The sequence below is a fragment of the Dreissena polymorpha genome, unplaced genomic scaffold (assembly GCF_020536995.1).
Source record: "Dreissena polymorpha isolate Duluth1 unplaced genomic scaffold, UMN_Dpol_1.0 chrUn085, whole genome shotgun sequence".
Classification (NCBI taxonomy): domain Eukaryota; kingdom Metazoa; phylum Mollusca; class Bivalvia; order Myida; family Dreissenidae; genus Dreissena; species Dreissena polymorpha.
Window position 1 is genome coordinate 76,394 of NW_026273399.1, and position 19,082 is coordinate 95,475.

The following is a 19,082-nucleotide window of genomic DNA, read 5'->3' on the forward strand; positions in this document are numbered from 1 at the left end:
AAACCTTAAGCATCTAGCACTCACCTTGTAAGCGATGGTTCCCGGAATCGAGCCCCGGTCAGAGCAATCGCCCTTTACTAGAAGGGTCCCGGGTTCGAATCCAAAAACCATGGACCACTCTTTTATGAAGCGAGTGCTTCGGGAATCGAAACCGGGATCCGATGCTTACGTTTCTAATGCTCAGACCGGGTATGGAACCCTGAACCCAGTCGCTAAAAAGGCGAGTGCTCAGACAGGGGCTCAATCCCGGGATCCATAGCGTACAGGGATAGTGCTCAAACCGGCGCTCGAACCCGAACACACAATAGTTCGAGTATAAGGGTACTAACTGTGATAAAACGGTAAAGATTAAACGGCCTATCTGATTGGTTAAACTATGTTGTGGTTCAAACTTAGTAAGTTGTTCCCACAACTTATTAAGTTGTTGTCTCAACTTAGTAACTTGCCGCTAGAAGTTATTCAGTTGAAGAAACAACTAACTATTTTCGGCCCTCAACTTAATTAGTTTTAGGAACAAGCTATTAGTTGTGGCCACAAGTTACTCAGTTAAGGCCTCAATATTTTATATTATTTTGATCTCTTTTTGCGTTCATCAATGCTATAAATGTACAACATTGAATTTTTCTATAAGCATAAGTTTACGTTTTTTTTATAATTTACTTTAAAATACATGGCTATATTGATACTTAACTATATTAATTAGCGCGCAAAACGTCGAAGCTTCTTTTTTTCAGCTTCGTCATTTTGACTTCAATCAATTGCGGTTCGTCATTACATCACATGACTTTTTTGAGCTGTTGCGATTGTTTAACTAGTTCGATATGTTGGGGGTATATGCGCATTGTTTTCCCGCTTTGCACAGTATCAAAATCGCGAAATGCCCCAAAAATGTAGGTTCGGCATTTTAAATTGGGACAATCGATATGTGCATTGCATTATTATAATGTCGGGGTTGTACGATGATAGAGTTGAACATAAGTATGGTTAGGCATTAAGTGATGCCTTCTCTGTCCATTCCAGGTTGACGACGTTATTGAATGAGAAAGGTGTAATACAAAATATGATGTCGAATACGCGCACTTATAGACTTAAAATACTTTGGATTTTAAAGTTATGTTTTTAGAAACTCGCCAGTCCCAATGTTCAACGTCGTGTTGCTTTAATAAGTTCTCTGAAGAAATTGTGTGAGTGTCACTAGCATGTGTGAGAAAGAACTCCACTATTTACATTTATCTTATTTTCTTAAAATACACATCGGTCCAATATAATTGCATTTATCAAAATGTGTAGGTATTGCATCGTCTTTACCATGCAATTACGTACCGATAATAGCAATTAAGACTGTTAATGTGCATCGCAGATGCTTTTGTTTTATTAACATTAGTTGACAACTTACTTTCATTACACGCTATTCCTTTCCATCCGTCTTTACAGCCACCATTTCCACATGCACCCGTAACATCGTCGCATGAACTCACACGGCAATGACATTGCTTGGAACAGTTTAAATTGTAACTTCCGAGTTGGCAGGCTGACAGTAAAAACGTGTTGTTTATTCGTGATTTGATAGTAAGTACATGTATATATTGTCGTCTTATATTACAATTACTGGAAACTGGATTTCAAATACGTCTATTTACTTGAACGGACATTATTGAATAATGAGTGTATAAAACGCAATGTTTGCAGATTGCATCTTTATATATTAAATAAAACCCGCTAAAAACCAAATTTTGTTTTGATGATCACCCTTCATTAACTTTATCTTTCAATATAGTATACATGATGAGTGCGACTGGGTGATTTTGCAATACATTTACATTGTACTACGAAAATGAGTCAACATATGTCAATTATTTCCATGTTTGTTCAATATTTCTTATATATGAATTTAATTAATTATTTTTATTAAGCCTTTTTGTATTTTTTATTAATTCTTTAAGAGCATTAATTAGTTTCTTTTTGGATAAACAGTAAATACATATATTTTTCTCAGTAGTTGAGTAACCCAAATTTCATGGATCAATAATCTATTCTGACACAACCGGTTCACGTGTTGTATGTATAATAGTTTCAAACTTAATCAGACAGAACATATTGATAATGGATACGGACAATAATATCAGTGTTGATAACGCGCTTGTTATAAGAAATTACCAGAGCAGTCACATTTCCATAAAATACAAGGTTATTCTAAATATACGTAAAATTAACAATAAGCGTTAAAGTACGTTCTCGCTTGTCTTACTATCACGAAATACCATATTAGTTATCCCCGTAACCGGTACTAACTGTATTTTGCGCGTAGGAGTTAGCCTTTTCTTCGCAATGCTCGCGTTTAAAGAAATTTTTTCTTCCCTAAGGTACATTGACAAAGCGGCATTTTTAGACAATCTAACACCAAATGATTTGTTTCAACTTACTGAAAAAAATTTCCGCTAGATACATGAGGTAACATGTGACATAAATATTGTTTGCATCTGGGGATTGGTTGATTTCCACAGTAAGTCAATCAACTATACGATGGTGATTCATTGTGCAATCATTTGCAAATTAGCTGCAATCTGGTAAAGTAAATTTGATATTAAAATAAAGATTCATCAATAATTCCCTCTAAAATTGATACTGAGAATATTAAAAAAAATCACGAGACTGTTAAAGACTTTCACTGCCGGTTTGAGCAAACTATATTTAGCTTTACATATAAAACAATAGTATTCATTAATGTAGTATTATTTCTTATTCGACGACTCAAAAATGCCTGTTAGACATGTAAACTGGTAAGCATCCCAAATAGAACAACCGTTTAACACTGTTAAACTGTCTAAATCAGAAATACAAGTAATACATGTTATATTCATAGCAAAATAATACTTATAATTCGACAGGCGTTGAACCATGTGTAAAATCTTTACGTGATTAAACCTTTATTATGTACTAAACATTTGGTGAAAATCTTCAAATTTACTCCAATGCCTGTAGATGTTAATCCTCCATTCAACGCCACATATATGGCTTCTGTCACCCGGACAAATACCTCGACACTCTAGTGTTTGGGTTGCAGAATTAAGCGTACTACCACAGCGGCAATACTGTCACGCCTAATTGCAATCAGAAACAAATAAATATTGATACCATGACCGTTGTCTACGAATAAGCGATAGAATATTGTCTTTATATCGCACTGTTCAAAGGGATCTCATCTATTTCAGTTTTTGATTACTAAATGAATGCATGCTTAGATGACATATTTCGTCCAATCTTTACATTGAAGATATTATCAAGGTAAAATACGCATATGTTATACTTGATAAAAGCACAATAATAATACAAAGTTTAAACACAAAATGTACAACAAATAGAGAACAAAAAGGGATTAAGTCTAATATAGTTAATTTTCATTGCTAAAGGATTTTATTTATATCTTTGGATACCTTTGTGTTGAGTTAATGTCTGCGCTATACATTTCCTACGTTAAATCTACAACCAACCTCCACTCCGAAAAACTTGAAGTTGCTGCAATTTTTTGAACACTCGGTTGGTGAGTTCGAATCAGAAAGGTAATCATAATCTGCAAGGACTCGGTTGCCGCTATCTTGATAGCAGCCCATATACATGATACCTGTAAATATATGTTCTATGATCCTTAATTCATCAATGAACTCATTTGTGTAAAGCAAAATCGACAATATCATGGCATATATAATGGGAACATCGATTTACTGAATTTATTGTAATTATCATAAGTATGTTATACAAAATAAATTTTCGGGCGTATCCATCATCTTTTAAAACCATGAGCAAGTGTTACCAAGTCCGTAGGCTCGGTTACTATTCTGAATGGTAATAACGAATGTATTTGTTCGTGGTTAAAGTAGAAATTGATGAGATAAGTAATGTTTGTTTAAATAAATAGGAATAATCCAACAATATAAAAATTAGGAGCGCTGTTTGGTAAATGTTCAATCATAGGGCACTCATGTCATGTCATGTTACTTGTTACTCAAGCTTAGCACTACGAATCAATTACTTTGGCTATGTACATAAAAATCAAGAAGATATAGAGAAGTTGTGTTACTTATAAAAACCACGGTCCCCAAGAAATGGACCTGCACAGCATTATTAAATGATGACCAAATTGACCAGCTGAAAGTCCACGTGTTTCCGACGAACGTATTTTTACGTTATTTGAATTTTCAAAATTGCATTACAAAACTATGACGCGCTTTATATTGGATAAAAAAAGAACATGTTAACATTAATAAATGGAACACGGCAAGTAGGACGGTATCGAATAACCATATATTAAAATCAGCAGAACGCTATCAATGTATCAGTACAAAACCAAAATCAACAAACCGTCCTGGTTTCATAAATAAGCGTCTTATGGTAGATATTGAAAGTCACAGTTGTTTTGGTTTCGACTTGGATGAAATAACGGAATTAAATTTAATAATAAGATGCTAAAACCACGTGTAACGTAATACATTGATTAAAATATGTCGACATCTGCGACGAATAATAGAAATATACAACATTATTGTATCAGACTTCAAATGTAAGACATTTTTGCACTACGAAATTGGACCTTAACCATTGTTGTATAACAGACTTAAAATGTGAGACAGTTTTGCATAAAGAAATTGAACCCCATTATCGGAATCTCAAAGATCATACATAACAGCAGTCAGAGTACTATATCTAATAAAGATAATTAAATACAGTCGAACAACCAAACACATTCGACCTATTTTACAACCAATGTTACGATATTGTGGGCCATTTCCATGATCAACATGTTTGTAGTAGCAACAAGATCCATGGGAAACCATTCAGTATACAGAGAGTCAAGCTTGAGTTTAAATAGCAAATACATCGGATTAATTTTAATTGTAAATCGCAGGGATTGCCCGTAGGGGTCTCGCCACCCGCCGTATTTTCAATTATTTGACGACCTCGAAAGTCACTGAATGTATCTTAATAATTAGAATATTGTATGGATTTGTTAATTATCAGAATAAAATCTAAAAAAACATTTCATTTGACTTGTGTATACATTGTCATTCCATCGAATTATTTATACATATGTTTTGTTGCAATAAGTAGTATTTATAGCAAAAAAAAATTGAACGAAATACGGTAGTTATTTCTCGAGTCCAAATAATTATTTCGACAATTGTAGCAATAGTGACGGCATAACAAATGTGTTTAATTATGAGAAAGGTTTGTAATATTCTAAATAAAAAATAACAATGCACTGCAAAGTGTAATTTATATTCGGAAATAAAGTATTCAAGTCCACTTGGTTCGCTTGGAAATGTGACGTTTTATACTGCTTTTAATCAGGACACAAAATTAACATGAAATTCTGTAGAACTTTTATTTGTAGATAGACTATGTTAACGTCACATTAACCAAATTCTGAAATGCGTTTTAGACCTCAAAAACTCAATAGTTCCCATTTTAAAAATCTTAAATGCAATAATATCTTATTTGAACACTTTTAAACATATCAATATAATACTAAAGGCATCAAAAGGTAGGTAAAACGTGTTGAGATGGCCAAACTATGCTTTTAAATATTTAACTACCAGAATTACCTGACAAGTGATATTTGAATCGTGATCCGTGGATCTAACGAACCGCGATGTTACGGATCTGTGCACTTAAATTATCCGAAAAGAATAGAAGAAAAAATAATGTGATAAAAGAAAGTCGAGAGGTTATGTAGATCTGACATAGTGCAGATTTTGATTGAGAACATTTATTTTAAATCGACTCGCAATTAGGAGCATTATAATAATGAGTCCTACCTTGTTCGGAGAATGTGTACGTCAGATTGAAACCCCTCGCACTAACGCCGGAGTCTGCGGAGACGACAATACGGACATAGTTAAACCGCGACTTAAATCTCCTGGGTGGCGTTTTTCCACAGATTTTCCCGACAGATGGATAGGAGGCGTTTGGTCCGTGGAAGAGCTCCAGGTAGTCATTTCGGCAATTGGGGTTGACCTCCAGTGCAAAGTATGTAAAGTATGTAAAGTTTACCTGGAAACACAAAAGACAAGTAATTAAATATGACTTTATTGTAGTGAAACTGTGTGCCTGTAAAACATATCAACGTAACATTGTTTTAAAAATAAAAAATATAAGATTAATTTAAGATGTCAAACATTATGCTCATATAATTCACTTTCTTTATTAAATGCCACACATTAAATGCTACACATTTAAACCGTATAATTGGTGTTGGTTGATTTAACAAGAGCACCGCCTAGCGGGTGCAGACCAGTAATGACCAGTAACCAGTTATACACCGAAGCTAGCGCAATTTTTTCCGCTCTATTTGTGTGCAGACTTCAAAAATGCTTTTCTCTTTTGCAGACCAACGGTATATTTTGAGACCTTAAGATATATTTCGGACAAAATTTACGTCAGTACGACGTCGCTGATGTCACCATAAGCAGCGACCGCGTTGAATCTAGTATATTAGAATGCTTTATCGAATTGCCTTAATATTTTGTTCTATCTTAAAAGTGTTTTTTATTTCACATTGCAACGCCGAAAACACGTTTTCCTCTTCGCATGCGGCGAATATATATCTGGAAACCATCATACTAGGCAGACTAAAGCGTACGAGGGAATCTACAAAATGACAAAGGTCTCGATGATGACCCATTCTTCCCTGATGAAGGCGCACCTGATTCGTATTTCCTTATTTAGCTGCGAAGGAAGTGTATTATCGTTTAAAAATCTTTGTTTTCATATATCGCAATATAAACATTTTCTATCGAACCTACGTTTACATTACTTTTATTGATCTGCGGAATAATTGTGTTCATTAAAATATATTTTAAAGTAAAAAATAAAAAATAAAGTAAAAAATAAAGAACGTTTCTTATTCGCTTTGAATAAGGACTAGTGATCTGGTTCTTATGTCTTTATTTAGCCGCGAAAAAAAAACAAGTTATCAGTAAATTTAATAAAGAACAAAATGACTGCAATAAATATTTTTAAAACAACATACGTAAACAATTATTTATATTAACATGTTGTGAACTTTGGTCCATTTATCTTTTTTTTCAGAACAAAAACGACAGTTCCTTATTCGGATTAAAAAAGGTTATGCAAGTGGTTAATTTTACCTTATTTAAACCGTAAAAAAGGAAACCGATTATTGTTAAATCTAGAAATGTATTACAATAAATATTTCAATATCGAAACTACATACACAATGGGTTTCATTTAAATGTTGACATCTTTTTTTTTTAAATGTATCATTTTTATTAAGCATGCCAGTTTCTTATTCGGCTTGAATAAGAAATACTGAAATTACTCAATTTTGCGCATTCAACTGCAAAAAATGAATTTATTAAATATTTAAACTGAATAGAAGCTTATTACTTATATATAATATTGGTTATGAGCCTTATACGTTTGACTGTTAAATAAATGCTGTTGTTGTTGTTGTTGTATTGCAATAAATAGTTCATATGTAATCCCTTTAAAAACAAAACACTGACTACATGGGTTAATATATTTACATATTAATTGTTAATTTTATTTTTTATTAAATATCATTTTCATTTTATATTAGATATTATTATCATATATAATAATCATATTAGAATAGCAAATAGTGACCAAGAACAAAATAAATAAGTACATGTTTTTACACCTGTTTTTACCTACAGCAAGAAAAAACTTCGCAAGCAAATTCTTATTAACAAAAACTAAACAAAACAAATATTTCGGTTGAGGTAAAAGACCTATAAATATAATAGAATTCGGTTCAGCAAAACACATATCCCCAGCTCAAAGAATATATATCAGTACGCACTCTGATCGCAGGTCACTTATTCAGCACCTAGGAATTATAAAAATCTATTAATACCAGTTCATTGGTCACTGATTCTCCAGAAAAATATACCTAGGAACTTACCAAAAAAAGGGGAAACCGATTAATACCAGTTAGCAATTTTGTGGAAAACTATCTTACGGATAGTCCGGAGATAGCCGACCTATCACGATCTAAATCACACACCTATTATCAGTATTTAAGCATCGGGCAAACCGTATTTTCTGTCTCGCTTTACAGGTATGATTCTTATAATGATTTACATTTTGGATATTCATTTGTTGTTTGTATTATATTACTAAGTGCGGTAATTTATAGTTAATTACATATATTAGTTGTATTTGGATGTTATTGTTATAATTAGTAACATTATTTGGTATGAAAAGCATTGTATAGATTTTATAAAAACTGGACCGCAAACTGATCTAACAAATATTAAAATATAGGCTTATTATTGTTAGTTACTAAAATTCTATGTTTCTGAAAATTACTGTAGAAGTATTTTATTTCAAATGCTATATGACATGCTATTATAAACTGTGCATGTAGATTCACATGTATATTATTTGAAAATATTGTAATATTTCTCTGTCTCGCTTTACAGAAATAAAATTTAACTCCCTTGGCAAGATCGTTGGTTTTGAATTAATATCATCAAACCATCAGGCAATGAATATATAAATATATATATATTTAATAATTAGTGCTTAACGCGGAAATGGAAATAACATTTCATGAATAACATTAAACACACGAAATAAACATCAAGATATCCTAAAGTATCCAAAAGATCCCGAGTAAGAAATAAAATATAATCGGTAGTAAATAGGACCTGTTATACATATCTAATTTTCAACCTACACATACCATGCTTTTTATGAATATGGAGCACTCTTTGGGTAATTATAAATTATATTTAGTAAGCCAATGCCAGGTCCTTATTATCGTTTTCACAATCCTTGCTTTTATTGTTGATCGTAATAAAATATACATTTAACATGTGACAGAAGAGAGCTATATAAAATGATCAAGCTGGAATATCACACACAATCTCAAATACATAATTCGGATCATAAAATTTAAGCATACCTATGCTTTAGAATCGATTTTTATTGGCTATGTTAAATGTAAGATTTTTTAATGTAATCTCTGACACAGTCTTGGAAGTTTTATCTGACCCTCACTTTCGGCCAAGATAACGCTATAGCTTAATGCTAGGCATTTTTAATATATCATTTCGTTCTCATACAGAAACAGATAATAACGGTTATGATAATGAGCTGCATAGCGATGTTTTAACGTTACCATCGACACAATTCTGCAACGGAAGCAGTGGTCGAAGTGCCTCTGATACATCAATGACCTGACACTTTATACCGCATTTGCAATCCTTTGATCACGCGAACCGCGATGTAACGATTTGGAAGTCTGACAACATCTACGTGTTATGTATTCATGATTTGATAGGACATAAATGTATCTCACTTGTGAAGAGCGAAACACAATAAGCATAGTTTTACAACATCAAACATTAACGGTTTTACATAATATCGCGGGTCACCATTGACAGCATCATCTCTTGGAATTAGACATGATGCTGTCAATCCATAATGCTCCATAATTTTATAAGCTCATCAGCGCTCTGGCAGCCGACTAAACGAAATTTACATGGAGTTATATACAATGCCCAAAAAGATCTATACTGACCTATCGCAACTATTGTAGCAATATAGACAGCATAACAGATTTGTTTCAGTTTAGAGAAAAAGGGTGTCATATTCAATAAAAATCACTGCACATTAGGCAACTAAAAGTAAATACTTTAACGTAATCTGTGACACGTGTTTTTTTTTGTTATAAGTAAACAAGAGACGTGTTTGTCCGAAACACAATGCCCCCTACTGCGCCGCTTTGAAGCCATGTAGTTGACCTTTGACCTTGAAGGATAACCTTGACCTTGACCTATCACCACTCAAAATGTGCAGCTTTATGAGATACACATGCATGCCAAATATCAAGTTGCTATCTTCAATATTGCAAAAGTTATTGCCAATGTTAAAAGTTTTCGGACGGACGCACAGACTGACAGACAGACGGACTGACGGACAGTTCAACTGCAATATGCCACCTAACGGGGGCATAAAAACCTCACGCTTTTCTAGAGAATAATGCAACGTTGTACATGAAGCTAAATGTTCGCCTGTTTTTAATCAAGACAAATTATTCACATGGAAGTTTCCATATCTGCACATTTGTTGGTATAATTGGTTACTATAACATTAACAAAATTCGATAATTCGTTTCGGATTGCAAAAATTGAAGAACATTTGAACATACCTACATGAAATAATATATTTTTTGAACGATTTTAAACTTATGGATATAATCCTTAATGCAAAAACAAAAAGTAGGGTGAATACGTGTTTGAGACGGTCAAACTTTGCTTATGCTTATATAACTACATGAATGACCTGTCAAGTTATATCCTTTTCGCGATCCGTGAATCTCGCGAACCGCGATGTGACGGATCTGTGCATATGGGTTTTTAGAAATAAATATAAGAAACATCAATATGATACAAAAAGTGGTGTGGGTTGTTTTCATTGATCGGAAGATGTTCCGATTTTGATTTAGAACATGTATAAAGCGTTTTTAATCGACACGCTACAGGGTGCATTTTGGTTTGACATTGACTGGTTCCCTATTCTTATTTTTCAAATTAACTAATGAATAAAACTATTTTTAGTTTTGTTTTGAATGAAGAATTGTTAGTATTATTTATCTTCAAAAAGCTTGTGTCATTAATGTTGAGCTTGAATAACGAATATTGCATTGTTCCTTATTCCATATTCTAATTAGGCGTAAGGAACTAGGAAAAATAAATCAAGTTACTCTCCGTTTCATATAAACTTTAAAAATTATGTGTTAATAGAAACATGATATAAAGTCTTTTGGATGATCAGATCGCATGGAAACGCGAGAACAACTCTTGTTTCATCATTTAAGATAACACTTGATTTAAATATATTCAAACAGAAAACAAAACAAATTAGAAACAAAACACGACTCGTCTATTTTGATTGAAACCCTAGAGGAGAACGGCAATATGGACGACTGACTTGATTGAAATGTTTAAAAGACAAAGCATAGTGTAAACACTTCTAAGGTATTAAATGGTGACAAAAAATGTACTCCGTGAAGTTTCTACTAAGTGTGTAATTCAAAGACGATACCATAAACCAACATGAGTAAGCGACGCATTCCGCTTTACTACCGCAGAATAAGTCCGATAGTAAGTAAAATACTCTCAAGTTTCTTTAACAAAAGCATGATAGAATATCAAGACACAAACTATATACATTGCGGATGAACACAGTGGATTCCTGACATTGTGTTCCTGTACAGGCTACCTTTTAACATTATGCTCCTTAATTTGAAAATTTCAATGACAATCGCCATATGGGTGTTTCATTAACATGATAAAGGCCTGTAGCAGGGTGGATAGAGACTGCTTACTTGCAAAACTATTATTTGTGTGCGACCAAGGCCAGTTCTTCAACATATTGACACATGTTCGTAATTTTATTTCATCGTTTCTCAAAAAGTTTTAACTCTGTTGCTCTGGTCTCTTTCCTTCCATTGAGTAATTGAATAATATTTAAATTGAATGCGTTTTAATTCCCTTTTATTATTGTTTAATTTGAGTTGCAATGCTATGAGGTTAAATTTTATTTACACTTATATTTATCATGAATATTGCTGGGCCAAGTGTGAGGTTGAGCGCTCTAAAACCGGTTCAAACCCCCAATGCTTTGCATTGACCGTTCCAAGGCGGTGACCCCAGCTTTATTCTTCTATGTGTGTATGTTGTTTCATATTGTGCTGTTTCGTACTGTTTTGGCAATTGGTCACTTGCCTTAAATAAAGGACCAACAAATTGTATACAATAAGAATGCAATACTGCTACAGCAGCTGGAGTTTCACTTCTTTATACTACGACATTTCTATAGCATATCAAGCGCAAGGATTGATTTATGGACTCCTAATGCAACAAAAGAGACAGATATGCTTGGTAGAACAGGGACTTAAAAGCTCACCAATCTTGTTCGGGCTGTTTATTAATGATTTAGCAGCATAGTCAAAGTCTTAGAAGTTCGCGAATAAGATATAAAGAAAACATATATGCCTTCTCTTGTATGGTGTTGACATAATACACCTGAGCGAAAACTAGCAAAACACACAGATCATGTTCAATTAAATAAATGAATAGTGTTATAAATTGCGCATAAAATGTAACACATTAGAAAACAAACATAGCAAGAATCAAAAAGAATTAATATTTAAATAGCAGACGATACAATATGCGTAGCCAAGCCCTTCAACACTTGGACAGTATCTTAGCTGATACGCTTATCTTTAAGGAAACAGCAAACACATATTCTGGTCGAGCTCTTTGTGGTATTGTTCAACAAGGCAAAGTCAATAAAAATACTAACATAATATACAGCATCCTTGTCATCCAAGTGATAGACCATAACTCAGAAGTCTTAGGTTGGTATTAAACTTAATAACAATGTGACGCCATACAACACTGTGCTTTTCGCTCATTTCATGGCGTTCAATAACATGCTTTTAACGTTGTTATCAACAGTGACACACAAACGTCCGCTTATCGGACTGGCTTCACAAAATACCATATGTCAGAATGACATAGACAAAATTTCTTTGGGACCTCAAACACAGCCATTGATAGTGGTTCGGCATGAAACACATTTTCGAACATTTAAATCTATAAAATTATACCAATTCATATCGATGAGAGACTATTCATTTCACTGCGTTCTTTTGTCAGGCTAAACAAACATTCACAGATACGTGTGTTGAACAAAGGCAGTGTGCCCACGCAGTTGTTTGTATTGTTAAGGCATATGATTGGACGATTCTAAATCTAAAAGTCGATGAAAGGCTGTATTTGCTATGTAAGTATTCCACCAAGAATGCAACATAAAACCATTTTCTTATTGAATGTTTGTTTTATTTTTATTAAGGATTATCTTCTTATAAATGTGTTTTCCCAATTTATACCAATTTAAATGACTTTTCAAGTGTATGCTTACTAATAAAAGAACCATATGTAAATCTGTAGGGTCCATTTACAATTGTTAGATAAACAGCTCGTAAGCATTGTGTGTATCGTAAAGACGACGGAACATATTGAGATGTGTTATGTGCTGTATTGACCTTTTATATAAAGTTTGGTATGATTTTACTTAAGTGGTCTCCTTTTGAGTGCTTCGTGAGTCCTTCATATGTTTTTAATATTATGGATGAAACAATATACCTGTATACCGCGGTTCATTCCTACGTTGTACTTTATCGCAGTATGCTTTTTTCTGCGACAAATAATTAACATTAAGCGCATTGTTTGATGGATTTATTGCTGAACAAGTGAACAGAACACTTATTGCCGTAAAAAGAAGAATGATCAGGTGCAAAGCTATCATAAACAAAATAAAAGTGCGGACATTGTGATCTTCAGTGAAATATGTTTATTAATTGATGGTGTGTAAACATCGATAGATAAAACAAGGTTTCTGTTCACGAAACAATACTATTTCAAATTATTATTATGATTTTGTGCTGAAAATTGTTGAGGTTGTAAGATATGCAAAAGAAGTCAAAGCTCAAAATGAAAGTACACAAGCAGATACTTCAAAAAGAATTTACCTAAAATATATTTCGGTAACATATGTCGTTATCAAAATCCCTATTCAATTATCTGTTGTTGATTGTGAGTCTGTAAAGATGCTTTAAAGACTTTATATAAATATTAATATAGATAATTAGGGGTTGTTTTAATTTGAATAGATATTATTTCTTTTAAGTTCATTGAAGCAACTTAATCTAATATTACTTTGCCATATCTAGAACTCTCTTTTAAGTAATATTTATTACTGCACGTAACGACAATGCTGTTTCTGTGAAATTCATATTATTTCAGAGTAAGTTGGTTCCTTTTTCCTAGTTCTTTAAAAACAAATTCTAAAGCAAAAATCAGGGACAGTTCTTTTTTCCTCATTCAAGCTCAACGTATTTGAATAACGGTTTTAAAGATAAATAATACTTATTATTCTTTAGGCAATACAAATACAACCGAACATAGTTAAATGCAGGCATTGATTTACGAATTAGTAACCAGCTCCCTGTCATTATTTCAACCGAATTAGTAATCGTTTCTGTGTAATTAACTCATATACTACGAAAGATGCATCAATTAACATATTTAAGTGTATGCCTCACAACTCGAATACATTTATTTCTTTATTACGATAATTTATTTGTTCATTTTTCTTCATGCTTGACTAGGATTTCTTGTTTAATTCGAATTCACATCTTCGACCACGAATACCTAACATCAACACATTTTGAAAGATATACATTTATTTTAGTGTATTTATGAGCCAAACCTTTGCATATTAGCTCTTGTAAATTTTTTGTAAATTTATACTTCAATTCATTTGTCGTGACTGAAAAAAGAAACATGAATTATTAAATTTGGACTTTTTAATGGAATGACCATTTTATATGTTTGATTCTAAAATATTCAATTAACATAGCTGGTTTTATTAGTAATTCGATACAGTACTACTCTTTTAATATTTTTATTTATTTATTTTACAGTACTGCCCCTTTAATTATATTGGATTTTTTTACGTCATCGTGTCATTGCTTCTTAATTACATCATCCGGTCCACTTTCACTGTTTTCGGCTACATGCATAGGTCATCGGGTTCATATCGTTAAACTTTCTTAATATTTTCTTTCTGGCGGCCGTTTCTTGTTTTCTTTATGTTTTAGCAGTCACATAAACAACCAAGCTATGTAATGTGGATCTTTTACACCATTATTGCTGCTTCTTCCTGTATTTTCACGATGATGATCTGAAATATTAACTATATGATGCTATATTCTTTAAAAAAATCTAAAAAAGAGGGATGTAGTTGACACGTGTGATTTCATTTCATCGTTCCTCAAAAAGTTGTTACTCTGTTGCTCTTGTCTCCTTCCTACCATTGAGTAATTAAATGGTATTAAAATTGAATGCGTTTTAATTCCCTTTTATTATTGTTTAATTTGAATTGCAATGCTATGTGGTTAAATTTTATTTACACTTATATGTATAATGAATAGTGTTGGGCCAAGTGTGAGGTTGAGCGCTCTATAACCGGTTAAAACCCCGTAATGCTTTGCATTGACCGTTCTAAGGCGGTGACCCCAACTCTATTCATCTATGTGTGTATGTTGTTTCGTATCGTGCTGTTTCGTACTGTTTTTGGAAATTTGTCACTTGCCTTACATAAATGACCAACTAATTGTGTGTAATGAGAATGCAATACTGCTTCAGCAGCCTGAGCTTATCTTCTTTATAATGAACTAGTTCCCAATGCCTAATTTAAACCGAATAAGAAACTGGCTTTTGTATGACAAATTAAAAAAAAAAGTATTTCAAATATAAATGAAAAGCATTTTAAATGTGTGTTGTTGTTTTTTTGCAAATATTAATTGCATATTATTTGTGCAGAATTGTACTTAATGATAACACAGTTCCTTTTTCGTGGTTGAATAAGGTTCCTTATTCTTTATTAAAACCTTATAAGAAAGAAACTAGCAATTTCGTACTTGAAAAGTAAATTAAAATAAACGAAAGGGTACTAGATATCAATGCGAATCATTGAACATCAACATGTTGTTTTGCTATTATAAATACTAATTGCAATATGTTTCGATTAAGTATGTGAAAATGATATACCAGTACTTGTTTGCGGTTGAGGAAGGAATATGAAAGTCTTTAACATCGACATAGGACTAGTCACAATCGAGACCAGGAGCCTTTTGTAGGTCATTACGGCCCTAATTATATGTAAATGTGAAGGTCGCGGGATAAACCAATTTTTCTGCACTAGTAAACAGGTTTTGGATATTAAAGGGACAGTCAAAGGCGTCGTTCGACGCGAATCGATATTTTGGGGAACAACGAGGATTGCTTATATAGCTAAAAAATACCTCCGCATTAGGCGTGAGCGTGGATGGTCTAGTTGTAAAGTCGGGAGACATTTTACTCCATAACTCCATGACTCTAGGGGTCAGTGGTTCGAGCCCTGTGGAGGTTTACGTTTTTTCTTCTTTTTAAATTTGTATTCTTATTTTTTTACTGGAGATTTTTAGTTCAAATGTTTAAATTTATCAATATAAAGCATTTTAAGAAGTTAATGACAAGCTTTAATACATGCCAAAATCTGTTGGACAGTCCCTTTAAGTAAACATATGAAGAAAATCACAATATTTAGGCGTTTACAAACAGTTTTTATAAAACAAAAACTATCTGATTTAAAGTTATAAAAACTACCCAATATTCATTTTCACTTGTTATTAATTAATTTTTATTTGGGCCGCTTCGTATTGCTCACATTTATGTCGTGTTTTTTTCTGTTCATTCTGTTTACATTTTTAACTTTAAATTAAATTAATGTTTTTAAATAATTGTTAATCTAGTGCATCACTATCCCACAGTTCAAACAGATCAGCAAACATGCATGTATATGCAGAAAATGCACAAACAAACAGCGTTCATGTGGTCAAGAACATGACTTTGTCCACTGGCTTGTGGCTGATGCGTTGCGAGCCTTGTTACAAGACTAACTGTTTTCGAGAACATTCGCTCTGATGGCACGGATGCCGACGATACGGACAAAAGCTTCAGGGCAAAATGCGTAAGTGTTGGGAAACGTTGTTTATTTTCAAGTCAACATGTCAACGAGTGCCAGCGGGTTGATAATTCACGCGCATGTTTGTTAACGTACCGTACAGCGCAACTTTTAAGCAATTGCACAAATACTTAATTTAAGGATTTTAGTGTTTAAAATAACTGGTTAATTGATGTTTATTATTAAATGAGCTGAATAAATTGCTTTCTTAAAAAAAACTTGCCACAGACGGTAGTGGTGGCATCGTTGGTTACGTAAATAACTACAAATAATATTAATTTCTGATAAAAAAAAATACGACGTTAACTACTCAAGTTTGTAACTGCGAATGCAATTCTTGATAAAATTGTAACTTACGAACACTTTATTTTCGCGAGCAGTCAGTGTTGGATATTGGTGAACAAACATCAAAATAAGCCGACCAATGTCTCAACTGATTTTATTACGAGTTAGATAAATGTGTCCATTAAGTCTTTGCTAACAGCCCCAGCTCTCCGCATAAATAATAACACAAAACTATAGCGCCAATTACAAAAAGTACCCCCTGTTTGTAGCCATAAAGGTATTGATGTATTGCTTTATTACTTTGTTTGTTGACACGATATTTATTACCGTCATGGTGCGGCGTGTTGTTCTAATAATTCACCAGCGCAAGTTGGCAGTTTATCGCACGTAAAACGTAAAATCTCACGAATTAATCCATTAAAAAAAACATAGACATTATTTTAGGTTTACCTTTTCACGAAAATGTAACCGGTAAATGGTCGTTTCGGTAGGTTAACCGGTTAACCTCTTGCATCCCTAATATATATGTATATGCAATTCGAAAAAACTTTAAATTATACTTGAGGCAGTTGGTCATCTTTTGGGTGCATAAATTCCGATCATAGACTTCTAGCGAGCGCATATATATATATATATATATATATATATATATATATATATATATATATATATATATATATATATATATATATATATATATATATATATATATTATTGGCTATGTTCAATTTAAGATTTTTTAAGTGTTATCTATGAAACAGTTCTTAAAGTTATATCTCACCTAGAGATCTCTTTCTATTCTCATACTATACAGTTACGAAAGGACATGATTAAGTTCCAATTCGATTTTAACACGTGACCATAAAGGCAAGACTGCACCGGAAGCAGCGGCCAAGGTGCCTCTAGTAGATAAGTTGTTATAGCACATTTTCTTCATAGATTCTTCGATGGCGAATACGCGTTTTAAAATAGTTAACCTAATATATAGCAATACATATTGTAAATATTGTTATGTACTTTAAAATGATATGTATGTGCGCCTTGTATGATTTGGCATATTAAGGGTATAGTTTCGAACAATATTGTTTAAGAATTGACATGATAAATCGAATATATGTTTGTTGACTTTTGATATCATGCGATTGATATCAGATTTCTTTAAAATGGTGTGATTCCTACGCCTTTTAGACTCGTCTGATATCAGATTATCTAAAAAGTCACCAACCATGTGTTCTCTTTGAATATGTATCTATACACTTATTTAGTTCATGCGTTATTAAATGTAAATTAAATACATTGCTTTAACATTCAAGATGCTGTCGGCAACGCAACTTTCCGGTTGTGAAGAGTCCCATCCACGTTTTAAGGGAAAAGGGATTAAGCGTATTCTGCAAAAGCCGTTTCCGACAATATGATGATATACGCATTGATCTTTTCCATTGAAGTATGGCCTTAATTATTGATTTTCTACGGATACATGTTTTGCGAGCGACGACTTGTTATAATTTATAGTACAATAACCCAATAAATGAAGTTATTTACTGATCTAAATTTGACCTTTGAACTAGAAACTCAGATCTTGCATCCAATATATCATCTCTAAATCATTTTTTTCCCAGGCGATTTGAGCACAGCGGTACATTTGTGCACAAATTTAAATCGCCGCAACGCTTGAAATTTTAACAAGCGCTAGCTGTGACCCCGATTTTTTCTAAATTCAACCAACGACAAATCGAATCACGCACGCGCTTTATCAGCTGTTAAGGCATAGGGGATTAGCCATGACGTCATGTCATGATGTACATTTATGCTAGTTTAGTTGAAAATAACTTTATGAATGAAGTTGCAATCGGAAAAACTAACTGTATTATGCCCACACTTTAAGAGATTCTTGTACGTATGAACTTGGCGATTGTTGAAGGTATATATTACCCGGCAGAGAGCGGTTGTATGCCCAAAGCAGACATTTAAACCAAAAGAGTTAAACTGACGTTTGATCTTTAGGCACGGGCCTTGCAAGCGATTTGCCGTCTTGACATGGAGTTTATTGGTGGTCGTCTATTGCAGAATTGCAAGATTTGCCGGCGAAGATTTGTATTTCGTTTTTGTATTGAAGTCCATGATGACTGATAAAGCTGCAATTCCAAGTTGCAGCGAAGAACGAACGAATTCAC